We start from the raw sequence: 27,771 nt of genomic DNA on the forward strand, positions 1-27,771 counted from the left end.
ATATTTCCTTTCTTTTTGAGTTTTGTTAAATTTTTTTTCAAGTGTACTGTTAATAAAAATAAATATTTAATACATAACAATCATCAGTGTGGTTCCCCAATTCCAGTCACACAGTACACATGTAAATAATAAAGTTGTGAATATTTCTTTTAACTAACTTATTCTAGCTAGCAGTAAGTAATCATTACAATAAGATTTTTCCCTCTTGAAAGAACTGAGATGTCAGGCAGGAAAGTTGCCTCCTTTTAACTTGTGTGACTGGTGCACTCCTTTCTTCAGGGAATAAGTAGGTGATGTGACCACACTTGGCACCAAAATGATAATCTTCCAGAGCTTTCTGAAAAAGGCACAAGCCTCATGCCTCCAACTAAAGTGTGAGGCTTATCTGTGAGCCGGCAGCACTCACGCCCTGAAGCAGTCCTGCCTCCTCATTCCACATGGGTTTCCTGTTAGCTAGGCAACCCATCTGAGGGGCAGGGTTTGCTGAAGGGCCTGCACACTGCCACCTCACAGAAATCATGGCACATTTGAGGAAGGTCAAAAAAATAGAAAGCAAGCATGGGGCCTTTCTGCAGCACTGTTTGATTCTCACCCCTTTCTTCCTCTGCCATCTCAACATGCTCGCAGAAGGATGGGGAGACAGAAATGGGGTAGCAAACCCTTTTAAGGGGGGGGAGTGGGTGCCATTTGCCACTCCTGAGCATGGCATCCCTTCTATGACCATACCACTGGTCCTAACTGCAAAAGGAGTTGGCCCTGGTGGAGAAAGAGAAGAGTGCAGTATCCTGCTACATCCAGAAGACAGTAACAGAAATGAGAACCACTGATTTTATGAATATGCAGCCTAAGGAAAAACATTGGCAGGATTGACTGATTAAGGAGGAAGTCCAACACACTGAAGGCAGGAATGTACGATGCTAATGATAAGTGATGCATCAGCATGTTATGGTGAAATTTAGTGGATTGCAGTGACTGCCACCAGGTCAGGTAACTAAGTGCCAAAAACCTGGAAAGAAACCTTTCAACAGCTGTACAAGAACCATGATTGTGTCCCAGGTGTAGAAGGCTTCAAATGTGGCAAGGCCTGTTTGACTTAACAATTAGAGGCTGTACAGAAATGGGGTTTTCTTCTGCATGTTGGTGATAAACAGCAGTTAGTTTTGGGCTAGACTTTGAAAGATGCAGATTGTGGTTTATGATTATAACAGAAGGCTTTTAGAGCCTTGCCCACATACCAGAGGCCAACCTTCATTTAAACCATAAGACTTCCTGGTGGATTAATTTCTAGAAACCATAAGGATTTGAGACATCTTCTCAGGGACCGTGTTACATCCCCCTCCAAGTCTGCCATGGATATCTCCCAGCTGGCAGCCACACAGATTGACTGCATATAGGATGTAGCTTCTTATCCAAGGCAGTTTTTGTCATTTTCCACCCTCCTGGATACCTGGGCATCAAGATCACTTTATTAGTTCTCACCCAGCACCACCTTTTCTCCCATATCTAACCAAAAGGTCCCATAAAAATCCAAACAGCCACCAACCCCAGCATGGTCCCCATGGCCTTTCTGAATAGCACTCCTATATCAGCAAATCCCTGCACCAATATGGTGAACATGAGAAATGCGTAGCCTGCCAGACCATCTGCATTTCTACCAGGCCTTCCTGTTTTTACTCCAAATCATTCCCAGTCCCAGCCAATTGAATCTGGGACCCTCTGCATGGCAGTGTATGCGCTGCCACTGAGTCACCAGGCTGACCCATTCCTTTTTTTTTTTCCAAAGTAATTTACAATTTTGGATTGAGAATAATTTTCAGTTTTCACATCTACACTAAAAATAAGAGAAACTTTTTCATATATAAGTCCTTTTATCAATCTGCATGACATTTTACTAGCATTTGATTTTTTTTCCTGGTGTGGACCTTAGCCTCTTATCTGCTTGTTATTTAGGAGTAAACATTTGCAGATTGGGCTGAATTAAATAAGGGTTTACTCAGTTTCTGTGCCAATAAGGAAATCAATCCTTTCGGCTTTGTGGCTTGTTCATGAGTCAAATATAATTCTAAATGTTCTTTACAGGAGATCCAGGACCATATCCCAGGTTCTGCGTTCCCTGCATTTCTAGCCACTTTAATTATTTAATTACATTTATTCCACTTTTAGCAGTTGAAATCCTGTCAATAAAATGCAGTACCATAAATAGAGATATGCATGGAAATGTTTACTCATGCTGTATGGAACTATAAATATATATTATATTCCTTCTCAACTCACTGCATTTCTCAGCAGTAAGTTTTGAATAGCACCAAAACCAATCGCTGTGGCAGTCCGCTTAACCCCGATCTCTCTTCAGAGTAGGTTCCATTTACCATTACAGGCTGTCTCCTGTCAGTCAACCAGTTTGCAATTCACGCCACCATCTTGGCACTCGTTCCCGAGCTTCTCATTTTATTCACAAGCCTCCTATGCGGGATCATATCAAAAGCTTTGCTGAAATCCAAGTAATGCACACTTAGTGCTCTTCATTGATCCAGTTCTCTCATCACCCAATCAAAAGAATTGATCAGATTTGTCTGACAGGACCTTCCCCTGGTTAATCCATGTTGTCTTGGGTCCTGCAACCCAGCAGATTGTAAATAGTCCTTTCCTTCAGCAACCTTTCCAATCATTTTCCCTCCACTGAAGTAAGAGTAAGCAGCCTGTAGTTTCCATCCTCTTCTCTGCTACCACCCTTGTGAAGCAGGACCTCCTCCAAACCGATGGCACCACTCCCTTTTCTGGGGATCCATTAACAGTCTTTCAGCAGATCCACCAGCACATCTCTGAGTACCCTCAGTATCCTGGGATGTACCCCATCTGGCCCCATGGCCTTGTTCGCTTTCAGTTTTCCTAGTTCTTCCCATACATTTTCTTCTGTAAATGGGATTTTGTCTACCCCACCCCTTCTATAGTCTTCTCAACCAGCACCTGTCCTTCTCCAGGATCTTCTTTACTGAACTAAAGTATTTGCTTAATATTTCTGCCCTTTCTTGTCTCTTTCCACACAGTGCTCCTTGCATCTTTCAACTTCACTATACCACTTTAGGCCTCCCTTCTTTCTCTGATATATCTGAAAAATGTGAAAAATAAGCGTGAAAAACAGAGCAAGGTTAAAAAGGATCACAGAATTATAAGCAGCAGACTATAACATTTCCATAAACAGAATAAAGCAAAGCAGTATCTACATCAGAAATATCATATTACGAGAGGCAGGGCAGGCAGCTCAGGGAGCAAAGTGGATACTGTGGCTGCTGCCTCGAAAAAGAACCCCCGGGCCCAACCGATCCAGCAGTGCGCGCTGAAACGGAGCAAGTGAAAGGGGAGGCCCTACTGCGGCAACAGCTTCAGAGGAGACCAGCTCAGAGACCATTGCAGTGCAGGCCACCCAATGTTAAAAAAAAAACCCAACAGATGGAGGAAGTGATGTCACAGCTTAAGATGGACGTCTGAGCCTGATTCTCTTCCTTCCTCACGCTTAATATTAAAAATAACTCCATCACCCCAGACGGAATTGGGTGTAGGACAAGATACAGAATATGATGGGGAGGAAAAAAACATGACGGGGAGGAAAAAACTAAAATGTCATGAGCTAGGAGACTATGTCCTTTCGTGGATTACAAACTGGTTAAAAGACAGGAAACAGAGTAGGATTAAATGGTCAATTTTCTCAGTGGAAAAGGATAAATAGTGGAGTGTCTCAGGGATCTGTACTTGGATCGGTGCTTTTCAATATATATACATAAATGATTTGGAAAGGAATAAGACGAGTTAGGTAATCATATTTGCAGATGATACAAAATTATTCAGAATAGTTAAATCTCAAGTGGATTGTGATACATTACAGGAGGACCTGGCAAAATTTTCCTTTGATGACAGCGGATCCCATTTTGCAGCCCTCCCAGTGGACTCCGATGCTGCAAGCTACGCGTCCGGGTCGGAGGTAGGAGCTGAGAGTGTAAAAGGCCTCGCTTCTCCCCTTGAGACGCCGACAAAAATGGACTTTAATATGTGGTTCAAGGGGATTAGGGCTGATATTCGCGCCCTTAAGAAGATGTCCAGGCTAATATTGAGACTCTCCGCTCCGATCTGAGGGAGCTTGGACACCGGGTGGAGGAGACTGAGGGAACTTTAGATCAGCATGGCACCAAAATCACGGCGCTTACTGATGAAATTACGGAGTTGAAAGTTCAGTACGAGGAAACACTACTTAAAATGGAGGACTTGGAGAATCGCTCCCGAAGGGCAAATATAAGGATCCGAGGTCTGCCCAAGACACCGGAATTTGCAGACACCATGACGGTGGTTAGAAAAATCTGTATGGCCTTGTTAGCCTCAGCTCCTGGGCAGAACGTAGATGACTCAGTTCCAGCAGACATTGTGATCGCCCACAGAGCGTAACACCCCAAAGGACATCATAACCTGCCTCCACAGCTTTCTCATTAAAGAAGAGGTAATGCGATGCATCAGGAAAGTGAGTCCATTTCGCTGGGAAGGGCATGACCTGCAAATTTTTAATGATTTGGCGCCAGCCACGCTGCGCAGAAGAACTTTGCAGCCCCTAACCTCGGTCCTTAGAGCTGAGAAGGTGCGTTATCGCTAGTACTATCCATGGGGCCTTGCCTTTACCTTGCATGGTACTATCTCACAGGTTAAAAAGTTGGAAGACACTATTCTAATTCTGCAGGCTGTGCGGATCTCCCTGCCCAGAGGAGAGCAGCCGGAGTCAAAACCTAGTCAGCCAGCGTTACCAACATGGCAGCGAATTGGGAAGGGTGGTCGCAGATTAACCCTCCATGCCACAATCCTGGGTACTCCATCACTAGATGAGCCCGCGTGACTTACATAGACTCCATTTTCTCAGGCCTGGTGGGGAAATGGCGAGGAAGTGCTTCTGTTGAGTGCCTCTCTAATCCAGTCGATTATGGGCCTGGCCTTCACGCAGTCTACGCTGACAACTGGGAAAGCGTGCTGCTGCTGGACTTGTCTCAGACCCTCCCTGAGGGGGCACATTAGCCAGGCAGGCAGAGGAGTTGCTTTTGAGACTCAGTTGGTGTTCCTGATTCACCTGTTTCAGAACGTTTATGGTTTAGAAGTTTCATAAGGGGTCATTTCAGATCGTGGGGAAGGAAAGCTGGGCTTTCCTCCCTGTATTAAAGGTCTGCCTTTATGGTGGGTGGGGATTATGAGGGATGGGGGGGGAGGGGGGGTTCAGAATTGGGGATGAGGGAGAGCGCGGGAGAGCGGGAGGGAGCTGGGGAGGGGGAAGCAAGGAGGAGTTCTGGGTTGGGGAAAGGTAGGGGTTATAGTCCCCAGGTTTCCAACGGGGGAGGGGGTGCGGGAGATTATATCTCTGTATTCGGAGGAGTGAGTCATGGAAAGGATCCCTTGGTATCGGACGCAGAGGAGCAGGGGGAGGGTTGGCCTGTGATTAATGGCAGAAATTAAATGTGTTTCTTTGAATGTTAAAGGCCTTAACTCCCCTTATAAGCGTCAAATGCTCCTTAAGGAGCTCCAGAGATTGCAAGCCTCCATTGCATTTATTCAAGAGACCCATCTTAAGAGATGGGATGAATGCTTACTCCTCTCTCACAGATACCCCCATCCAGCACTTTGCTTCCACCAGTGTCCATAAAAAATACAGAGGGGTTGGGATCCTTTTCGCTAGACATCTAGTGGTACAGATTCAGGACCAATATAGAGGCCAGAGGGTCGATTTTTGATCCTAAGGGTCCGTTTGCATGCCTCCCAAATGGTACTTGTTAACGTGTACTGCCCTCCCTCCTTACAGGCAGAGACCATAAAAGAGTTGGGTAACCGGCTAGTGGACTATTCCGGTGATAAGATTAGTTATTGCAGGGGACTTTAATGTTTCTGTGGACCCTAAGTTGGACACGTCTAATCAGACAGTGGGAGGGCAGGGGACCTCAAGGAAAGTCTTTAAGCATATGTTAAGAGAGTATCAATTAGTAGATATATGGAGGATGCGGTATCCCCATAGCCGAAATTATACCTTCTACTCGCATCCTCACAACTCTTATACCCAGATAGATACGTTTCTCCTATCCAAGGACCTTATTGCTAGAACGGGGACGGTGGATATTGTAAGCATTACTTGGTCGGATCATGCTCTTGTCCTTTGGACCTTTTCGGGACCATCTGAGACAGAGGGCCGAAAGTTCTGGAGACTAAATGACTATCTCCTTAAATTGAAGTCGTACCATGAAAAGGTGGAGGAGGTTTTGGAGGACTATTTTGGAGTGAATGAAGGGAAAGAAGTATCCCCCATATCTATCTGAGACGGCATGAAGGCTGTGATTCACAGCCATTTAATAGGGATGGGTACATACCATAAGAAAAAGATGTCTAGTAAAAGGGATGCCTTATTACAGGAATTAGTGGGCCTGGAACGTAGAAACAAACAAAATCCGGGATCAGTTAGAGTAGGGGCTTTAAGTAAGAAGCGAGAGGAGATCGCAGCCTTAGATACAGTGGTTATTGCCCATCGTCTGGATCTCCTCCACCAAAAATATTATGAATTTGGGGATAAAAATAGTAGACTCCTCGCCCTCCGGTTGCGGACCCGAAGGCTTAAAAAGGTGATATATCATATAAAATCCAGTGATGGAGAGATGCTCAAAGATCCAGAGGCCATAAGGACCAGGGTTAACAATTTCTATAAGGCCCTTTACACCCCAGAGGGTCAGACAACACCGGAGGAAATAACCTCTTATTTAGAGGGCCTTGAGCTTCCTACACTCTCCTTGCAAGACCAACATACCCTAGGGAAGCTTATTTCTGAGATCGAGGTGGAGTGGGCTATTAAAGATCTCAAACCAGGGAAGGCACCTGGGTTAGATGGGTTCACCCCACTATTCTATAAAAAATATCGGAATATCTTAAAGGGTCCGCTGGCATGAAGGTTTAATTCTATATGGGATGAGGGGGACCCTTTTATCCTAAGGTAATGTAGCAGGAATTACCCTAATCCCGAAGCCTGGGAAAGACCCCATAATTGCGCTTCGTACCGGCCAATCTCTTTAATAAACATTGATTTGAAATTATTGGCAAAAATATTGGCATTCCGTCTTAGGGGACGGATCGAGGGGCTAATTCACCCAGATCAAGCGGGTTTCATGCCCGGTCGGATGACAGCAGATAATCTTAGGATGTTAATTGACTTGATTTATATTTCCCAGCGTGACGAGACTCCGACAACCATTTTAACTATTGATGCTGAGAAGGCTTTCGATAGAGTCTTGTGGCCCTTTTTATTTGCAGTATTGGACAAGGTGGGCCTGGGGGGGGTCCTTCTCGGTGTGGGTCAAGGAACTTTACAGGGAGCCTCTAGCTTGTCTCAAAAGTAATCATAGTTATACTTCGCATTTTCAGATCAAGAGAGGGCCTAGGCAGGGGTGTCCGTTATCTCCACTCCTTTCTGCCCTTAGTCTGGAACCTTTTGCAGCTGCCATTAGGCAGGACTGGGAGGTGCATGGCATCAAGGTGGGTTTACACCAGTATAAAATTTATCTGTACGCAGATGTCGTCATTCTTTCCTTGACAAACCCCATCTCTTCGCTCCAACAAGTCTGGTGTCATCTGGATAATTATGGCCGTCTCTCAGGGCCGTCTCTCAGGGTCCCGAGTGAATGCTGAGAAGTCGGAATTGTTACCTGTGAATATTGACAGCGACACTGAAAAGGAGGGGGAAGAGGCTGTTTCCTTATCAGTGGACACGAGGCCCAATTCAATATCTTGGTGTCCACACAGGGCTGGATCTTAAGGCTTTAGTACAGCAAAACTATCAACCCCTAATTCGCACCATAATGGGGGATCTTGATACCTGGGACAGATTGCCTATTTCTTGATTTGGGAGGATTAATACTATTAAAATGAATGTTTTACCCCGATTGGGCTATCTTTTCCAGGCCCTACCATGTCTCCTCCCTGTGCATGAGCTGAAACCTCTGCAGAAGGAGATGTTCTTCTTTATCTGGCGCCAGAGACCACCTAGGGTGGCTCAGGTGGTCTTGTATAGGAATCGACAGGATGGGGGGCTCAGTTTACCCTCTCTGACACAGTATTATGTGGCATCCCAACTTAAATTTTTGATTGATTGTCATGATTCTGCATCTGCAAAACAGTGGGTGGCGATAGAGCAGGCCTTAATTGGGGGACTCCCCTGTAGAGTCTGTTTTGGTCAGAGGTACTTACTATCTCCGCAGTTGGGGCCCTACCTCCCCCCCCCCCCCCCCTCTATTGTACATATATGATCTGGAAATGTTGGAAAATAAAATTAATCCATGGACAGCAATACACGACCCTCTCACATATTCGACAGTTGAGTAGTTTTGCAAGTGGGAGATCTTATATGATATTCTGTCGTTGGGAATCCCGGGGTCTTACCTGTCTAGGTCAGGTCTGGAAGAATGAAGTCATACCATTTGCACACCTACAATGAATCTACGAACTACCTCAGTCTGACTTTTTAGCTTACGCCCAGCTGGCTCATTTTATTAACACTAAAACTGTTTTGGGAGATCTTCAAAAGGGGCGCTCTCTGTTTGAAGGATATTGCATTCTGGCAGGCAAGGTGCAGAAAACTATTTCTAAGACGTATCAATTATTAATAGGCCATGACAGTACTATATGGTCTCATCTTGTGGCTTGGGAGGTGGATCTGGGGGTCCATTGGCCGAGAACCAAATAGGAGGAATGTTTTCGTACTTTGGGATCTGTCTCCATGTCCATGGCTATGATGGAAAATAGATATAAACTTTTATACCGCTGGCATTATTCCCCGGCCAGATTAGCCAGATGGATACCGGGCTGCTCGCCGCTGTGCTGGAGGCGGTGTTCTCAGTTGGGCTCTTTTCTGCATATGTGGTGGATTTGTCCATATATTCAAGGGTTCTGGCGGGAGTGCCAAACTCTAGTGGAGGGTGTACTGGGTTTAAAAGTCTCACTGTTGGCAGAGTTCTGGCTGTTGGGGATGCCACCTGAGGACTGTACTCCAGAGCAACAGATTTTGTTAATGCATGTGACTATGGTTGCGCGTATGCTGGTAGCGGCTCAGTGGAAATCCCTTACAGTACCGAACTGCTCCCAGTTACTGGTAAATTTGCAACATATATAGAGATGGAATACTGAACTGTGCTTCGTAGAGATGCACTTCCTAAGTTTTATAGGACTTGGGCCTGTATGAAGTCTTACTTTCCAGCATAAAGAGGCTGGAGAAGGCATACAAAACTCTCCCCTCCAGGGGTCAAGAAAGGGTGGGTTTGGGGGACTTGGGATGGGGTCGGGGGGAGGATGCATGGTGAGGGTTGCAAGCTTTGTCTGTTTAGTAGAGGAAAATTAGTTCTTATCTGATAATTTTCGTTCCTGTAGTACCACGGATCAGTCCAGACCATGGGTTAAGCCCCCGTTCCAGCAGGTGGAGACAGTTTAGAATTCTGAGGCTAGCCCATATAAGGACAGAACTCTCAGTATAACTATTGTCAAAGCAGAAAGGTATAAGATCAAGCAAGTACCAGAATAAGTAATAAATATAATAAAAATGTTGAGATTACTTACCTGATAATCTCCTTTTCCTTAGTGTAGACAGATGGACTCAGAACGAATGGGTATAGTATGCTCGTGCTAGCAGTTGGAGACGGATCTGACGTCAGCACGGGTATATATACCCCCAAAGGAAGCGTAGCAACTCAGTAATCTTCCTTGCAAAAGCTGTTATGGATATATGTGTACTGACGATCAATGAATTAGTGAAACAGGATTCCCCTGACCGATTGATAGGAGCTGGAGACCACCAGCATTCACAACCGGAAGGCGTCGACACCTGGCAAAGGGGACGCTCTTATGTAAGAAAATGACATGGCCTACCTGGAATCGGGGAAACCCATGTATACCGGCAGCCGGGCGGGATGCTGAGCCCATCTGTCTACACTAAGGAAAAGGAGATTATCAGGTAAGTAATCTCAACATTTCCTAGCGTGTAGCCAGATGGACTCAGAACGAATGGGATGTACAAAAGCTTTACTCCCAGCCTGGGCGGGAGGCTGCCTGAGGACCGCATAGGACTGCCCTTGCAAATGCTGTGTCCTCCCTGGCCTGGACATCCAGACGGTAGAACCTGGAGAAGGTATGGAGGGAGGACCATGTCGCCGCTTTACATATTTCTGCAGGCGACAGCATCCTGGATTCTGCCCAAGATGCTGCTTGGGCTCTGGTAGAATGAGCCTTGACCTGTAGAGTCGGTGACTTCCCGGCCTCAACGTAAGCTGCTCTGATAACTTCTTTAATCCAGCGGGTGATGGTGGGCCGAGAGGCCGCTTCTCCTTGTTTTCTTCCCGCTGTGCAGGACGAACAGATGGTCCGTCTTTCGTACTTCTTGTGTCCATTCCAGATATCTGGGCAGCAATCTGCCGCTGTCGAGATGGCGTAGTAAACGCCCTTCTTCTGATTTCTTCAACCCTGCCGTGGTAGGCAAGGATATGGTTTGATTGAGGTGAAATTGTGAAACTACTTTAGGTAGAAAGGAGGGAACCGTGCGAAGATGGATAGCCTCAGGAGTGATACTGAGAAAGGGATCATGGCAGGACAGTGCTTGTAGCTCTGAGATGCAGCTTGCTGAACACACTGCCAGCAGAAACACCATCTTCAAAGTTAGAGAACGGAGAGACAGGCCCCGAAGGGGTCTGAAGGTGGATCCCGCGAGGAAATCCAAAACTATGTTGAGGTTCCACAGGGGCACTGGCCACTTCAGTGGCGGACGAATGTGCTTGACTCCTTTCAGGAAGCGAGAAACATCTGGATGCGTGGCAATGGTCTTGCCATCCCTCCTGGGACCGTAGCAAGACAGTGCAGCCACCTGAACCTTGATGGAGCTGAGGGAGAGACCCTTCTGAAGCCCATCCTGCAGGAAATCCAGAACAATAGGGATAGTGGTCGCATGTGGATTGGTGCCATGAGTGTCGCACCAGGCTTCAAATACTCTCCAGATCCTTACGTAGGTGAGGGATGTGGAAAACTTGCGAGCTCGGAGGAGAGTATCTATCACCGGTTCCGAGTAACCTCTTTTCCTCAGCCTAGCCCTTTCAATGGCCAGACCGTAAGAGAGAATTGAGCCGGATCCTTGTGGAGGATGGGACCTTGACGAAGCAGGTCCCTGAGAGGAGGCAGGGGAAGGGGCTCCCCTGCCAGTAGTCTTCTCATGTCCGCGTACCAGGGTCTTCTTGGCCAGTCTGGTGCCACTAGAAGAACTAGGCCCCGGTGCTTCTGAATCTTGTGGATAAGGGCGCCCAGCAGAGGCCCAGCAGAGGTCCATGTCCGGAATCCCCCACTGATCCACAATCATCTGGAAGGCTGTGGGGGACAGCTGCCACTCTCCCGGATTTAGGCTTTCTCTGCTGAGGAAGTCTGCCGTGGTGTTGTCCTTCCCGGCAATGTGGACGGCGGAGATGTCCTGAAGATTCGCCTCTGCCCAAGCCATCAGCGGGGCTATCTCTAGGGATACCTGTCGGCTTCTGGTTCCGCCCTGATGGTTGATGTATGCCACCGTGGTGGCAGTCGGACATCACTCTGACTGCTCTGTTCCTCAGTCTGTGGGCAAATCGCAGGCATGCGAATCGGACTGCCCGTGCCTCTAGATGGTTGATATTCCACCCCGACTCTTCTCTGTTCCACCGCCCTTGTGCGGTGAGTTCTTCGCAGTGTGCTCCCCATCCGCTCAGACTGGCATCTGTGGTGAGCAGAGTCCACGTGGGGGAGGACATCTTCGACCCCCTGCTCGTGTGGTTGGACTGCAACCACCATCGTAACTGGGTCCGCACTCTGGCTGGCAGAGGTAGATGCATGGAATAATTCCGGAAGCGGGGGCTCCAGCGAGAGAGCAGGGAGCGTTGCAGAGGTCTCATATGGGCCCTTGCCCAGGGTACCACTTCCAGGGTGGATGCCATGAGGCTGAGAACCTGCAAATAATCCCAAGCTATGGGCCGGCTGGCTCCCATCAAGGACCGGAGACGCGTCTGAAGTTTTAACCTTCTCTTGGTAGTGAGACTGACTGTCTGCCTGGGTGTCGAACTGGACTCCCAGGTATTCCAGTGATTGGGAAGGCTGTAGGCAACTTTTGTTGAGGTTGACTACCCATCCCAGGCTTTCCAGAATGGCGATCACTCTGTCGGTTGCCCGATGGCTCTCCTCTCGTTATTTTGCCCTGATCAGCCAATCGTCTAGGTAGGGATGGACAAGGTTTCCTTCCCGTCCGAGTGCCGTTGCTACCACTACGACCACCTTGGTGAAGGTCCGTGGCTAACCCGAAGGGCAGAGCCCGGAATTGGAAGTGGCGTCCCAGAACCTTGAAGCGTAGGTAGCGCTGATGATCCGGATGGATCGGGATATGCAGGTAGGCTTCTGATAAGTCTAAGGCCGTGGGGAATTCTCCTGGCTGTACTGCGGTCTTGATTGAGCGCAGAGTTTCCATGCGAAACCTCGGGACCCTTAAGTATCGATTGACTGACTTGAGGTCCAGTACAGGCCGGAAAGTGCCCTCTTTCTTGGGTACCATGAAATAAATGGTATAGTGTCCAGAATTCATTTCCCATGCAGGTACTGGGATGATGGCTTTCAAGGACAGGAGCCTCGCCAGGGTAGCTTCCAATGCTGCCTTCTTGTGTATTGGACACGAAGATTCCACAAACCTGTCCGGAGGGAGGTGATGGAAGTCCAGATAATACTCCTCTCGGATGATGGCGAGGACCCACTGGTCTGACGTAATCTCGACCCATCTGGGGTAGAAGAGGGTTAACCTGCCCCCTATGGCTCTGTCCCCCGGATGGATCGGCTGATTCTCATTGGGAGGCGTGGCCGGGCCGTGAACCTGAGCCGGCTCCCATCTTATGTTGCTTGGTCCGAAAGGACTGGTTCCTGGCCTGAGGACGAGATGCCTGGTAGCGACTCCTATAGGGAGTGAAGCGTTGGGAGCTTCTACCTCTGGAGGGCCTCGGAAAGGCGCGCTGGTTCCTTTTGAACCGATCTTCCGGCAGTCGAGGTACTGGAGAGGCGCCCCATGTGCTGGCCAGTTTATCAAGGTTGCTGCCGAACAGGAAAGAACCCCTAAAAGGCATTCTGGTGAGGCATGTCTTCAAAGGAGCATCGGCTGACCAATTCCGTATCCAGAGCTGCCTCCTGGCGGCTAAGGAGGATGAGACCCCCTTGGCTGTTGTACGGACTAGGTCTGATGCAGCATCTGTGAGGAATGAGAGAGCGGACTCCATGTCTGTTGCCGGAGCATTGTTCCTGTCCTGTGACAAACAAGAACGCGTCACCACTGTGCAGCAGGTTGTGATCCGCAAAGATAGAGCTGCCACCTCAAAGGTCTGTTTCAGGATGGCGTCCAGTCGCCGGTCATGAGGCTCCTTGAGGGCCGCCCCCCCCTTCAACTGGAATGGTAGTGTGCTAACCAAGGCATCCACCTGAGGGCACGCCAACATCTCCTTGATTGCCGGTTCCAGGGGGTACATGCCCGTCAGGGCCCGACCCCCTTTGAATGAGTCCGCTGGTGCAGCCCATTCCAAATCTATCAGTTGCTGTGCTGCTTGCAAGAAGGGAAAATGGCGGGCTGTAGGACGAAGATCTTCCAGCAGAGGGTTCTGCGTAGAGGGCACCGTAGTGCTGGGACCTGTAATAGCCAACTCCGCCAGGCACTGAGATACTAGGTCGGAGAGATCTTCCTTAGGAAAGAACCGCCTCATGGTTCGATATGGCTCAATCCCCGAGGGAAGTTCCCCCTCCTCCGGGGGTTCGGACTCATCCTCCGAGACATCAGGGTCTGCCTGAACCGGACTGCTCGGAGGCGGGTGCCCATGATAAGGGCGCGAAAGTCCAGGGGCAGGATCAGCTGGAGTAACAACAGCAGCGGCAGCAGCAGCAGGGCCTGGACGGGAAGCTGATTGCATCTGTACAAAGGCATGAATCCCCTTAAAGAGATCTACCCAGGAAATGGAAGCAGGTCTCTAGTTGTCGGGGTACCATGTCCCCCAGGATTCCAGGCTGTTCAAGATTGCCCGCTAGATCCGGGGTGGCCCCTGGGGAACTGTCAGCAAACCTCGGTTGAGACTGGTCCTGGCCCGAGGCTCCCACTGCCTCCTCACATTGGGCACAAAGGGAGTCTGGCTCCTCGCTGTGCGTGGCTCTAAGCTGGCATGCTGAGCAGAGGCCGAGGGCTTTAATGCCGGAATCAGGAGGCGCCGCCGAAGCGTTCTGTTCCATCGCGGCTTGGGAATGTAGCACTGAAGAATATACGCCCAATACAATATGCGCTCAATAATATGCGGCAGCAATATGCGCTTAATAGAACAGGCGCTCAATAATATGCGGCAGCAATATGCGCTTAATACAACAGGCGCTCAATAATATGCGGCAGCAATATGCGCTCAATGATATCCAATATGCGCTCAGTAGTATGCGGTCAGCAATATACCCACAATGATATACAATATGCGCTTAATCATAGACAGGCGCCTAACATGGGTGCTCAATACCTGAACAAGGCCGACAAGATGGCGACCTCCACGGCGTGCTGCACACAGGCAACGCCGCCGATCCTCGTTCCTCGGAGACCAAAAAGTAAGAAATATACGCCTTACCTGATCCTCGGCGCTTCCCGGTTGGAACCCGGGCGGTCTCCGGCTGCGGGGGGAAGAGGGGAAATACCTTCACTGCCGCATTTGAGGAAATGCACCCGCCGCCTCTAAGCCACCGAACTCGTCTCGCTCGGGGCTAAGTCCACGCCGGGACCGAGGCGCCTCTCAGCCCGACCCGAGCCCTTCTCGCTCGGGGGCTAGATCCCTGCCGCGATTCGGCCACCGGACCGAGGCCTAGACCTCCAAGGGATCGCGGAAATCACCCTGGGAAACTCAACTGGGGGAGGGACCCGAGGGTATCACCGCAGGAATGCGGGGCTCGATGTTCCTGTAGAAATTTAGTAAGTAGAATATAGAAAGTAGTATTGGAAAACACGCTCTGCGAGTGTGCAGGCTCTCCAAACTGCTTTGGAGACGGAAATTACTGAGTTGCTACGCTTCCTGTGGGGGTATATATACCCGTGCTGACGTCAGATCCGTCTCCAACTGCTAGCACGAGCATACTATACCCATTCATTCTGAGTCCATCTGGCTACACGCTAGGAAATATCCAAATAACACAACAATTGGGAACAAAAGAACTGTGTAACTAAGTGCTCTTGTACAACTACCCCTGATCATCAAAAGATGCTTCCGGTGCCTTAACAGTGAACTTCAAAAAACATATGATGCAGGAGATCAAGAAAAAGACAAAAATTCCCGTAAGAAGGAAAAAACGAGCGGATAAGAGAAGAATGGGCGAGTGTCTGGACTGATCCGTGGTACTACAGGAACGAAAATTATCAGGAAAGAACTAATTTTCCTTTCCCTGTACATACCCGGATCAGTCCAGACCATGGGATGTCCCAAAGCTTCCCTACAAAGGGTGGGATCCAGACAATCCCGCTCGAAGAACCTGACGACCAAAGGAACCAAAAACTGGAGCCTGAACGTCAAGTCGGTAATGATGAGCAAAGGTATGAAGAGATTTCCAAATAGCCACCCTACAAATCTCCTGAGACGACACAGATTGAGACTCCACCCAAGAAGTCGCCTGAGAACACAAAGAATGGGCTTTCAGACCTTCAGGAACTGGCCTGCCCTTGCAAATGTAGGCTGAGGAAATCGCCTCCTTCAGCCAGCAAGCAATAGTAGTTTTAGAAGCTTGCTTACCTTTGTTGGGTCCACTCCATAGGACAAACAAATGATCAGAGAGACGAAAGTCATTGGTAACTTCAAGATAGTGCAACAAGATCCTTTTGAGATCGAGACGACGGAGATCGTTACCACCGGAGGCAGAGATCTCCTCCGGTGAAAAAGCGGGAAGTTCAACAGACTGATTAATATGAAAAGATGAAACAACCTTAGGTAAAAAGGAAGGAACAGTCTTTAGAGAGACACCGGAATCCGAAAAACGGAGAAAGGGATCCCTACAGGATAGAGCTTGGAGCTCAGAAATTCTCCTGGCAGAAGAGATAGCAACCAGAAAACAGTCTTAAGAGTCAAGTCCTTAAGAGTGGCACGACGAAGAGGTTCGAACGGAGCCGAACAAAGAGCACGAAGCACCAAGTTTAAATTCCACGAAGGACAAATAGACTGAACAGGCGGGTTCAGATGTTTAGCGCCTCTTAGAAAACGAACATACGGATGAGAGGTGACCGGAAGACCCTCGATGGTGCCTAAAAGTGAACCAAGAGCAGAAACTTGAACACGCAGAGAGCTCACCGAGAGACCTTTAGAAAGGCCACTCTGAAGAAAAGAAAGTAAGACCGCCATAGAGGGCGAACGAGCCGAAACGCCCAACTCTTCACATACATCCTCAAAAACCTTCCAAACCCTAACATAAGTAATGGAAGTTGATTGCTTACGAGCCCTGAGAAGGGTGGCAATAACCTCATCTTTATATCCTCTGCGTCTCAAACGACGCCTTTCAAAAGCCATGCCGCTAGACAGAAGTGATCCGCCTGATCAGAAAATACGGGACCTTGGTGCAGAAGATGGGGTAGATGACCGAGACGGAGAGGACCATCCACAGAGAGATTCACCAGGTCCGCGAACCATGGTCTCCGAGGCCACTCTGGAGCCACGAGAGACCGGACCGCAATGGAGCTCTATTCTCCGAAGGACTTTTCCCACTAATGGCCACGGAGGGAACACGTAGAGAAGAACGCCGGAGGGCCAGGGAAGAACTAGCGCGTCCACCCCTTCTGAACAATGCTCTCTCCACCGGCTGAAGAACCGTGGAGCCTTTGCGCTGGCTAGCGTAGCCATGAGGTCTAGGTGAGGGGGACCCCACCTGCGCACAATTAGATCCATCGCGACGTTCGATAACTCCCACTCGCCGGGATCGAGATGCTGACGACTGAGAAAGTCGGCTTGAACATTCTCCCTCCCCACTATGTGGGAAGCCGCCAGACGATCCAAGTGTCTCTCAGCCCAAAGAAAAAGCTTGCTGGTCTCTAACGCCATCAGACGGCTCCGAGTTCCACCCTGTCGGTTTATGTAAGCTACAGTGGTGGAATTATCTGATAGTACTCGGACAGCTTTGTGACGAATCAGAGGAAGAAAAAACTTGAGGGCCAGACGAACAGCACGGGCTTCTAAGCGATTGATGTGCCATCGGGATTGGGAAGGGGACCATAACCCTTGAGTGGTTTGAGACTGACAGACAGCCCCCCCAGCCGGAGAGGCTGGCGTCCGTCGTTACTATGACCCAAGAGGGAGTCAAAAGAGGCATTCCCTTGAGAAGGTGAGCCGGGGAAAACCACCATTGTATGCTGGCGATGGTAGATGCGGAAAGAGGAAGAATCTCCTGATAGTCCTCGGATATTGGCTTCCAACGGGACAACAAAGCTGTTTGTAAAGGACGCATATGAGCAAATGCCCAAGGAACGAGATCGATCGTGGAAGCCATAGTTCCTAGAACCTGGAGGTAATCCCACGCCGTGGGAAGCGGGAGAGTGATGAAAGTATTCAACTGATTGATCAAGTTGAGTGTTCGTGAGTCCGAAAGAAAAACTTTCCCGACTCGAGTGTTGAAAAGGGCGCCCAGTAATTCTAGTTGTTGAGAGGGTCGAAGAGTGCTTTTGGAGAAATTGACTATCCAGCCGAGAGACGTGAGAAGGGTTAAAACCCTGTCTACTGCAAGGGAGCAGAGAGCGGCGGACTTGGCCCTTATCAACCAGTCGTCCAGGTAAGGATGGACCAGAATTCCTTCCCGGCAAAGAGCTGCTGCGACAACCACCATGATCTTTGTAAAGATGCGGGGAGCAGTGGCGAGACCGAACGGGAGAGCCCGAAACTGGAAGTGCTGACCTAGAATCTGAAAACGAAGGAATTTCAGATGATATTGACGAATGGGAATGTGGAAGTAAGCCTCCTTCAGGTCCAGAGAAGCGAGGAATTCCCCGGGATGAACCGCCGCTATCACCGCCCTCAGGGTTTCCATCTTGAAACGGGGAACCCTGAGGGCCCGATTTACCCTTTTGAGATCCAGAATGGGACGGAACGGATCGTCCTTTTTGGGAACAACGAAGTAAACTGAATATTGGCCGGCGCCCCTTTCGTGAACTGGAACCGGAACGATTGCCCCCAATTCCTGAAGATTGAGCAAGGTGTGGCAAACCGCAGGCCGCTTGGAATGGCCGCAAGGGGAAACGATGTAGAGATCCGACAGGTGTCTGGCAAACCTAATGTGTAGCCGTGCTCTATCACGTCGAGGACCCAGAGGTCGGAAGTGATCTTGGCCCACTCCTCAAGAAACATGGAAAGAAGCCCACCTAAGTTTCGTGCATAGGAATGGACCGGCAGCATTTCATTGTGGGGTAGACTTTGAAGAAGTGGACTGCTGATGGCCGTCTCAGAAACCACGGCGTCCACGAAAGGAATGGGACCAAGACTGGGACCTGGATACTCCTCCCCTGGGAAAAGAACCACGGGCACTGCTGACATAACGGCGATTGCCCCTGAAGCGAGAACGAGACGGGCCAAAAGACCTTGACTGTTTGGGACAGTCCTCTGGCAGCTTATGGACCCTGTTTTCACCCAAGGACTTAATAAGCTGCTCCAGGTCCTCTCCAAAAAGCAACTTACCCTTAAAAGGAAGATTGCCCAACCGAGCCTTAGAGGAAGCATCAGCAGACCAATTGCGCAACCAGAGAAGACGTCTGGCAGAAACCGCTGACACCATAGCTTTAGCTTGGACCCGAAGCAAATCATACAGAGCATCCGCCCCATAAGCAATAGCACCCTCCAAACGTTCAGCTTGCTCAGCCTGTGCAGACGGGAGGTCCTGGGTGCTGAGTAACTGCTGCATCCACCTAAGGCTTGCCCGCTGCATAAGACTGCTGCAAATTGTTGCTCGGACACCAAGAGCCAAAACTTCAAAAATGCGCTTTAAATAAAATTCAAGCTTACGGTCTTGAATGTCCCGTAAAGCAGTCGAACCCACCACTGGGATGGTAGTGCACTGTCACAGCTGTGACAGACGAATCCACCTTGGGAATTTTTAAAATGTCCAAGCAGTCCTCAGGGAGAGGGTATAGCTTATCCATAGCTCTCCCAACACGAAGTCCAGACTCAGGAGACTCCCATTCCCTGAGGAGGAGCAAGCGGTGTATGGGATGAAAAGGAAAGGAACGCGGTAAGGCCCTGAGTCCCGCCAGGACCGGGTCCACGTTTGGAGTCATAGCTGTAGCGACAGAATCTTCTGGGGGAGGGTCAATTCCCAGTTCTTGAAGAACGAAGGGAATAAGAGGCTCCAATTCTTCCCGCCTAAATAAACGCAGTACACGCGGATCATCACCTTCTAGGGGAGGGGGAGTAGAATCCTCATCATCCCCAAAATTGCGAGGGTCCACCGGAGGGGGGGTGGTGGGTCCGCGGCGGGAGGGGGGCCCCCGGGACCACGCGAACCCTAACGGGGCCCTGAGGGTCCAAAACTTCCTCAGAGGAAGGCCTAGGTGGAATTGTACCGGGGTACAAATTATATCGCAATGACAGAGAGGAACACTCGGGAGGAGGTGTGGCACTTCATGTCCGGGATGGCATAGAGTCCAACAGGATAAACATCCTGCATGAGACTAAATACAAAATTGAATCTTTATGGGTAGAAATCCCTTGTGTGTCGGGGAAGACTATAGTGATAGGGGTATACTACCGTCCACCTGGTCAAGATGGTGAGACGGACAGTGAAATGCTAAGAGAAATTAGGGAAGCTAACCAAATTGGTAGTGCAGTAATAATGGGAGACTTCAATTACCAGAGAGAAAAGAAGCAAAACCTTGCACATAAGCAAGTATCACAGTACGCTGGTGCAGGATAAAGATTTAATCACCATTAATTTCTATGGTATACTTTACTTGAAAAATTGAACATCAAGGATATATATAGTTCAAACAGGCAACTCCATGAATTCCAAGTAGTACTTTAAACTCGGTCCCCCGACACGGTCCCGTGTTTCGCCAGGCTGCGTCGGGGGGGAACCAGGGGTACATTCAAATCTAAAGTGTAAAAACAGATACAAATCAACTCAAATAATTGGTGAGAAAGGCTACGTTGTAACATCCGTTTAGCGAAAGTACATACCTCTAAAATGTCACCCGGAGCGCGCAGGCTCTCACAGGTGTCTGACATTTAAACACAGGAAAAGGCGCGAACGTGACAGATTTCGCGAGAGCTGTCAAAATTTTCTTGACAGTTCCCGCGAGAGCCGTCAAGAGCCAGCAAATCTCGATGGATCCATCCCTAATAGAACAGATGCCACTCAATTTCTCTATTGAGGCCCTGGGGGGCAACCGTATCAAGCGTGAAGATCCACCTCTGCTCCCTCCGGCCCAAGGCCTCGGGGAAGTCCCCACCCCGAAGGGGGGGACGTACAACCTCAATTACTGAAAAAAGAAGATCGGAGACGGTGTGACCAAATTCAATCCAGTGCAAAACCAGGGGCTCATCTACTCTATGAAGGCGAATGTTTGAGCAATGCTCAATCATGCGAGTCTTTAACATCCGAGTGGTTTTTCCTACATAGAGTAGAGAGCAGGGACATTTTATAATGTACACTACACCCTTTGTAAAGCAGTCTGATGTAGAGCGGAGTTTAAAGATACGCCCCGTTCGAGGGTGTGTGAACTCAGAAGACGATGTCGTATGGCTGCACATAGTGCAGCGGCCACATGGACCGTGTATTCCAAAATTGTCAGGACTATCATCTGAAGGAGATGTGTGGACCAGCCGGTCCCGCAGATTTTTCCCCCAGATTTTTCACTCAGTGAATTGAGTGTCTTACGGAAGGGGCTTTCCTTTGTTCCCACAATTAAGGGGGATATGTTTGAGGTGTTTACACACCTTCACCGTTTCTTTAGGTTACTGAGGCTTAAACTGTTTTTTAAGGATACTGCACCCACTATTGACTTGTCAGTTGTGCGGCCTCGGTCTCGATGGATCCCTCCTGGCCCCATTGATGCCACGCTTGGGGCATTTGAACGTCTAGTCAGCAGGGATGTACATAATATTTTTTCTCATACACCATTTGTTCGATATAATTTGACTAGGGCTGAGTCAAATGCTATAGTCACCCTGTCGGGGGACCATTCCATCACTATTAAACCGGCGGACAAAGGAGGTGGAATAGTGGTCCAGGATCGCTCTGATTATGACTGTGAAGCACTTCGGCAATTGAGCGATCAATCTTTTTATAAACCACTACTGACTGACCCCACTGAGTCATTGAAGAATAACATTAAACTAATAGTGCAACATGCTGCTGACCGACATATGATTACTGCCAAGGAGCAAAAGTTTTTGACGACACCCTTCCCTATAATGCCACATTTTTATACATTACCCAAAATTCACAAAACCCTGATACACCCCCCGGGTCGCCCCATCGTCGCTGGCATTGGCTCTCTCCTTGAACCGTTGTCACAATTTGTGGATTGTTTTTTGAAGCCCTTTGTGCCACTGATTCGATCCTATGTGAGGGATTCCACACATCTCATTTCTTTGCTATCGGAACTGAGTTATCCGACTGGCTCTTTTTTTCTGGTCACGTTGGATGTGGTCTCTCTGTACTCCAACATACCTCAAAATGAGGCCTTACAGGTTATTTCAGATACTTTAGATAAACAATCCCATCCGCATCGCGTGTCTACCTCTTTTTTAACTCAACTAGCAGAGATCGCGCTTACCAATAATTTTTTTCGGTTTCAGAATGCCCACTTTCAACAGGTTAAAGGCACGGCTATGGGGGCCACCATGGCCCCCAGTTTAGCGTGTTTGTTTATGGACCATTTTGAGTGTCAGAATGTTTACCCTTCCGAATGGTCTCAGTTCATATACGCATGGCGTCGTTATATTGACGATGTACTGCTTATCTGGACGGGGACAGATATTCAGTTTTATTGTTTCTTGGATTGGCTTAACTCAGTGAGTTCACATATTCAATTTAATTCTTGTATCCATCCACGGACAATAGCGTTTTTGGACATCACCATAACTACTGGGGTAGACGGTTTTGACACCACCCTCTATCGCAAAGACACAGACCGTAACACTTTGTTGCAGTATCAGAGTTGCCATCCCCGTGCTTTGCGGGATAACATTCCCTCTGGACAATTTTTACGTTTACGCCGATTGTGTTCTACCCGTTCAGAATTTTTGGTACAAGCGCGCTTGATGAGTGAACGATTTATGGAGCGCGGTTACCCGCATAGAGTGGTTAAACGGGCCTTTAAAAGGGCGTTGTACTCTAACCGGGAATGGCTATTTTTACAGTCTACTCACTCAGAAGACGACACTAACAATTGCATTTTACCATTCTCGATTCAGGGGAGAGCCATTTCCACGATGATCAGGAGACATTGGGCATCTTTGGCTATGACTGAATTGTTTGACAGTTCATTACGTTTTACTTTTAGACGGGGGAAAAATCTGCGGGACCGGCTGGTCCACACATCTCCTTCAGATGATAGTCCTGACAATTTTGGAATACACGGTCCATGTGGCCGCTGCACTATGTGCAGCCATACGACATCGTCTTCTGAGTTCACACACCCTCTTTAAACTCCGCTCTACATCAGACTGCTTTACAAAGGGTGTAGTGTACATTATAAAATGTCCCTGCTCTCTACTCTATGTAGGAAAAACCACTCGGATGTTAAAGACTCGCATGATTGAGCATTGCTCAAACATTCGCCTTCATAGAGTAGATGAGCCCCTGGTTTTGCACTGGATTGAATTTGGTCACACCGTCTCCGATCTTCTTTTTTCAGTAATTGAGGTTGTACGTCCCCCCCTTCGGGGTGGGGACTTCCCCGAGGCCTTGGGCCGGAGGGAGCAGAGGTGGATCTTCACGCTTGATACGGTTGCCCCCCAGGGCCTCAATAGAGAAATTGAGTGGCATCTGTTCTATTAGGGATGGATCCATCGAGATTTGCTGGCTCTTGACGGCTCTCGCGGGAACTGTCAAGAAAATTTTGACAGCTCTCGCGAAATCTGTCACGTTCGCGCCTTTTCCTGTGTTTAAATGTCAGACACCTGTGAGAGCCTGCGCGCTCCGGGTGACATTTTAGAGGTATGTACTTTCGCTAAACGGATGTTACAACGTAGCCTTTCTCACCAATTATTTGAGTTGATTTGTATCTGTTTTTACACTTTAGATTTGAATGTACCCCTGGTTCCCCCCCGACGCAGCCTGGCGAAACACGGGACCGTGTCGGGGGACCGAGTTTAAAGTACTACTTGGAATTCATGGAGTTGCCTGTTTGAACTATATATATCCTTGATGTTCAATTTTTCAAGTAAAGTATACCATAGAAATTAATGGTGATTAAATCTTTATCCTGCACCAGCGTACTGTGAGACTTCAATTACCCCAATATAGACTGGGTAAATGATTCATCGGGTTACGCTAGAGAGATAACGTTCCCAGATGGAATTAATGATAGCTTTATGGAGCAATTGGTTCAGGAACCGACAAGAGAGGGAGCATTTTTAGATCTAATTCTCAGTGGAGCACAGGACTTGGTGAGAGGTAACGGTGGTGGGGCCGCTTGGCAATAGTGATCATAATATGATCAAATTTGATTTAATGATTGGAAAAGGAACAGTGTGCAAATCCAAGGCTCTCGTGCTAAACTTTCAAAAGGGAAACTTTGATAAAATGAGAAAAATTGTTAGAAAAAAACTGAAAGGAGCAGCTACAAAAGTAAAAAATGTCCAAGAGGTGTGGTCATTGTTAAAAAATACCATTCTAGAAGCACAGTCCAGATGTATTCCACACATTAAGAAAGGTGGAAAGAAGGCAAAACGATTACCGGCATGGTTAAAAGGGGAGGTGAAAGAAGCTACTTTAGCCAAAAGATCTTCATTCAAAAATTGGAAGAAGGATCCAACAGAAGAAAATAGAGTAAAGCATAAACGTTGGCAAGTTAAATGTAAGACATTGATAAGACAGGCTAAGAGAGAATTTGAAAAGAAATTGGCTGTAGAGGCAAAAACTCACAGTAAAAACCTTTTTAAATATATCCGAAGCAGAAAGCCTGTGAGGGAGTCAGTTGGACCGTTTAGATGATCGAGGGGTTAAAGGGGCACTTAGAGAAGATAAGGCCATCGCGGAAAGATTAAATGATTTCTTTGCTTCGGTGTTTACTGAAGAGGATGTTGGGGAGGTACCCGTAATGGAGAAGATTTTCATGAGTAATGATTCAGATGGACTGAATCAAATCACGGTGAACCTAGAAGATGTGGTAGGCCTGATTGACAAACTGAAGAGTAGTAAATCACCTGGACCGGATGGTATACACCCCAGAGTTCTGAAGGAACTAAAAAATGAAATTTCAGACCTATTAGTAAAAATTTGTAACTTATCATTAAAATCATCCATTGTACCTGAAGACTGAAGGATAGCAAATGTAACCCCAATATTTAAAAAGGGCTCCAGGGGCGATCCAGGAAACTACAGACCGGTTAGCCTGACTTCAGTGCCAGGAAAAATAGTGGAAAGTGTTCTAAACATCAAAATCACAGAACATATAGAAAGACATGGTTTAATGGAACAAAGTCAGCATGGCTTTACCCAGGGCAAGTCTTGCCTCACAAATCTGCTTCACTTTTTTGAAGGAGTTAATAAACATGTGGATAAAGGTGAACCGGTAGATATAGTATACTTGGATTTTCAGAAGGCGTTTGACAAAGTTCCTCATGAGAGGCTTCTAGGAAAAGTAAAAAGTCATGGGATAGGTGGCGATGTCCTTTCGTGGATTGCAAACTGGCTAAAAGACAGGAAACAGAGAGTAGGATTAAATGGGCAATTTTCTCAGTGGAAGGGAGTGGACAGTGGAGTGCCTCAGGGATCTGTATTGGGACCCTTACTGTTCAATATATTTATAAATGATCTGGAAAGAAATACGATGAGTGAGATAATCAAATTTGCAGATGACACAAAATTGTTCAGAGTAGTTAAATCACAAGCAGATTGTGATAAATTGCAGGAAGACCTTGTGAGACTGGAAAATTGGGCATCCAAATGGCAGATGAAATTTAATGTGGATAAGTGCAAGGTGATGCATATAGGGAAAAATAACCCATGCTATAATTACACAATGTTGGGTTCCATATTAGGTGCTACAACCCAAGAAAGAGATCTAGGTGTCATAGTGGATAACACATTGAAATCTTTGGTACAGTGTGCTGCGGCAGTCAAAAAAGCAAACAGAATGTTGGGAATTATTAGAAAGGGTATGGTGAATAAAACGGAAAATGTCATAATGCCTCTGTATCGCTCCATGGTGAGACCGCACCTTGAATACTGTGTACAATTCTGGTCGTCGCATCTCAAAAAAGATATAATTGCGATGGAGAAGGTACAGAGAAGGGCTACCAAAATGATAAGGGGAATGGAACAACTCCCCTATGAGGAAAGACTAAAGAGGTTAGGACTTTTCAGCTTGGAGAAGAGACAACTGAGGGGGGATATGATAGAGGTGTTTAAAATCATGAGAGGTCTAGAACGGGTAGATGTGAATCTGAAATTGAAAGGTGGAAATTGAAAGGTGGAAATGATCAATGTGTGGAGAGAGACGAAGAAATGGCAGAAATATTAAATGAATACTTCAGCTCTGTATTCACTAAAGAAGACCCTGGAGAAGGACCATTTCTACACAAGAAGCTGGAGGGTAGTGGAATAGATGAAAATCATTTTACAGTAGAAAATGTATGGGAAGAGCTAAAGAATCTGAAAGTGGACAAAGCCATGGGGCCTGATGGGATTCATCCAAGGATTCTGAGGGAGCTCAGAGATGTGCTGGCGGGTCCGCTGTGTGACCTGTTCAATAGATCCCTAGAAACGGGAGTGGTGCCGAGTGATTGGAGAAGAGCGGTGGTGGTCCCGCTTCACAAGAGTGGGAACAGAGAAGAGGCTGGTAACTACAGACCGGTTAGCCTCACTTCGGTGGTGGGAAAAGTAATGGAGTCACTGTTGAAAGAGAGAATAGTGAAATATCTACAGTCCGGAGAATTGATGGACCAGAGGCAGCATGGATTCACCAGGGGAAGATCCTGTCAGACAAATCTGATTGACTTTTTCGACTGGGTAACCAAGGAATTGGATCAAGGAAGAGCGCTAGATGTCATCTACTTGGATTTCAGCAAAGCTTTTGATACGGTTCCGCACAGGAGACTGGTGAATAAAACAAAAAGCTTGGGAGTGAGTGCCGAAGTGGTGACCTGGATTGCAAACTGGTTGACGGACAGAAGACAATGCGTGATGGTAAATGGAACTTTCTCTGAAGAGAGAGCGGTTTTAAGTGGTGTACCGCAAGGATCGGTGTTGGGACCGGTCCTGTTCAATATCTTTGTGAGCGACATTGCGGACGGGATAGAAGGTAAGGTTTGTCTTTTTGCGGACGACACTAAGATCTGCAACAGAGTGGACACGCCGGAAGGAGTGGAGAGAATGAGACGGGATTTAAGGAAGCTGGAAGAGTGGTCGAAGATATGGCAGCTGAAATTCAATGCCAAGAAGTGCAAAGTCATGCATTTGGGGAGTGGAAATCCGAATGAACTGTATTCGATGGGGGGGGAAAGGCTGATGTGCACGGAGCAGGAGAGAGACCTTGGGGTGATAGTGTCTAATGATATGAAGTCGGCGAAACAATGCGACAAGGCGATTGCAAAAGCCAGAAGAATGCTGGGATGCATAGAGAGAGGAATATCGAGTAAGAAAAGGGAAGTGATAATCCCCTTGTACAGGTCCTTGGTGAGGCCTCACCTGGAGTACTGTGTTCAGTTCTGGAGACCGTATCTACAAAGAGACAAGGACAAGTTGGAGGCGGTACAGAGAAGGGCGACCAGGAAGGTGGAGGGTCTTCATCGGTTGACATACGAGGAGAGATTGAAGAATCTAAATATGTACACCCTGGAGGAAAGGAGGAGCAGGGGTGATATGATTCAAACTTTCAGATACTTGAAAAACTTTAACGATCCAAAGACAATGACAAACCTTTTCCAACAGAAAAAAATCAGCAGAACCAGAGGTCACGAGCTGAGGCTCCAAGGAGGAAGACTAAGAACCAATGTCAGGAAGAATTTCTTCACGGAGAGAGTGGTGGATGCCTGGAATGCCCTTCCGGAGGAAGTGGTGAAGTCCAAAACTGTGAAGCACTTCAAAGGGGCATGGGATAAATATTGAGGATCCATCAGGTCCAGAGGACGCATATAAAGAGCAGGTAGTAAAATACTGCACGGAGCGGCAGTAGCCACAGAGGCATTCACGGAGCGGGATGCCAGTGGCCAGTGGTAGGTGTCCACCTTCATGGAGCGGAAGGATGTAGGGCTGTCATCTCCCAATTAAATAAAAAACAAAAACAAAAAACAAAACAGGGATGGGATCCATCAGGTCTAGAGGACACATATAAAGAGCAGGTAGTAAAATACTGCACGGAGCGGCAGTAGCCACAGAGGCATTCACGGAGCGGGATGCCAGTGGCCAGTGGTAGGTGTCCATATAAAGAGCAGGTAGTAAAATACTGCACAGAGCGGCAGTAGCCACAGAGGCATTCACGGAGCGGGATGCCAGTGGCCAGTGGTAGGTGTCCACCTTCACGGAGCGGAA

The 27,771-nt window shown here is 47.9% G+C and overlaps 1 protein-coding gene across 3 annotated transcripts in view; it reads right to left on the bottom strand.

The window, feature by feature from the left end:
* Nucleotides 1-2,088: 2,088 nt before the first annotated feature.
* Nucleotides 2,089-27,771, bottom strand: part of LOC115095078 (endogenous retrovirus group 3 member 1 Env polyprotein-like) — a 41,081-nt gene continuing 15,398 nt past the window's right edge. For 2 of the 3 annotated variants that reach the window (XR_003857686.1, XM_029608290.1), the window contains exon 3: nt 2,089-3,109. The gene's annotated coding sequence lies outside the window, so the exon portion shown is untranslated. The remainder of the gene's footprint in view (nt 3,110-27,771) is intronic. The other variant, XM_029608289.1, reaches the window with a different exon arrangement.

The sequence above is a fragment of the Rhinatrema bivittatum genome, chromosome 7, assembly GCF_901001135.1.
Source record: "Rhinatrema bivittatum chromosome 7, aRhiBiv1.1, whole genome shotgun sequence".
In the NCBI taxonomy this organism is placed as follows: Eukaryota; Metazoa; Chordata; class Amphibia; order Gymnophiona; family Rhinatrematidae; genus Rhinatrema; species Rhinatrema bivittatum.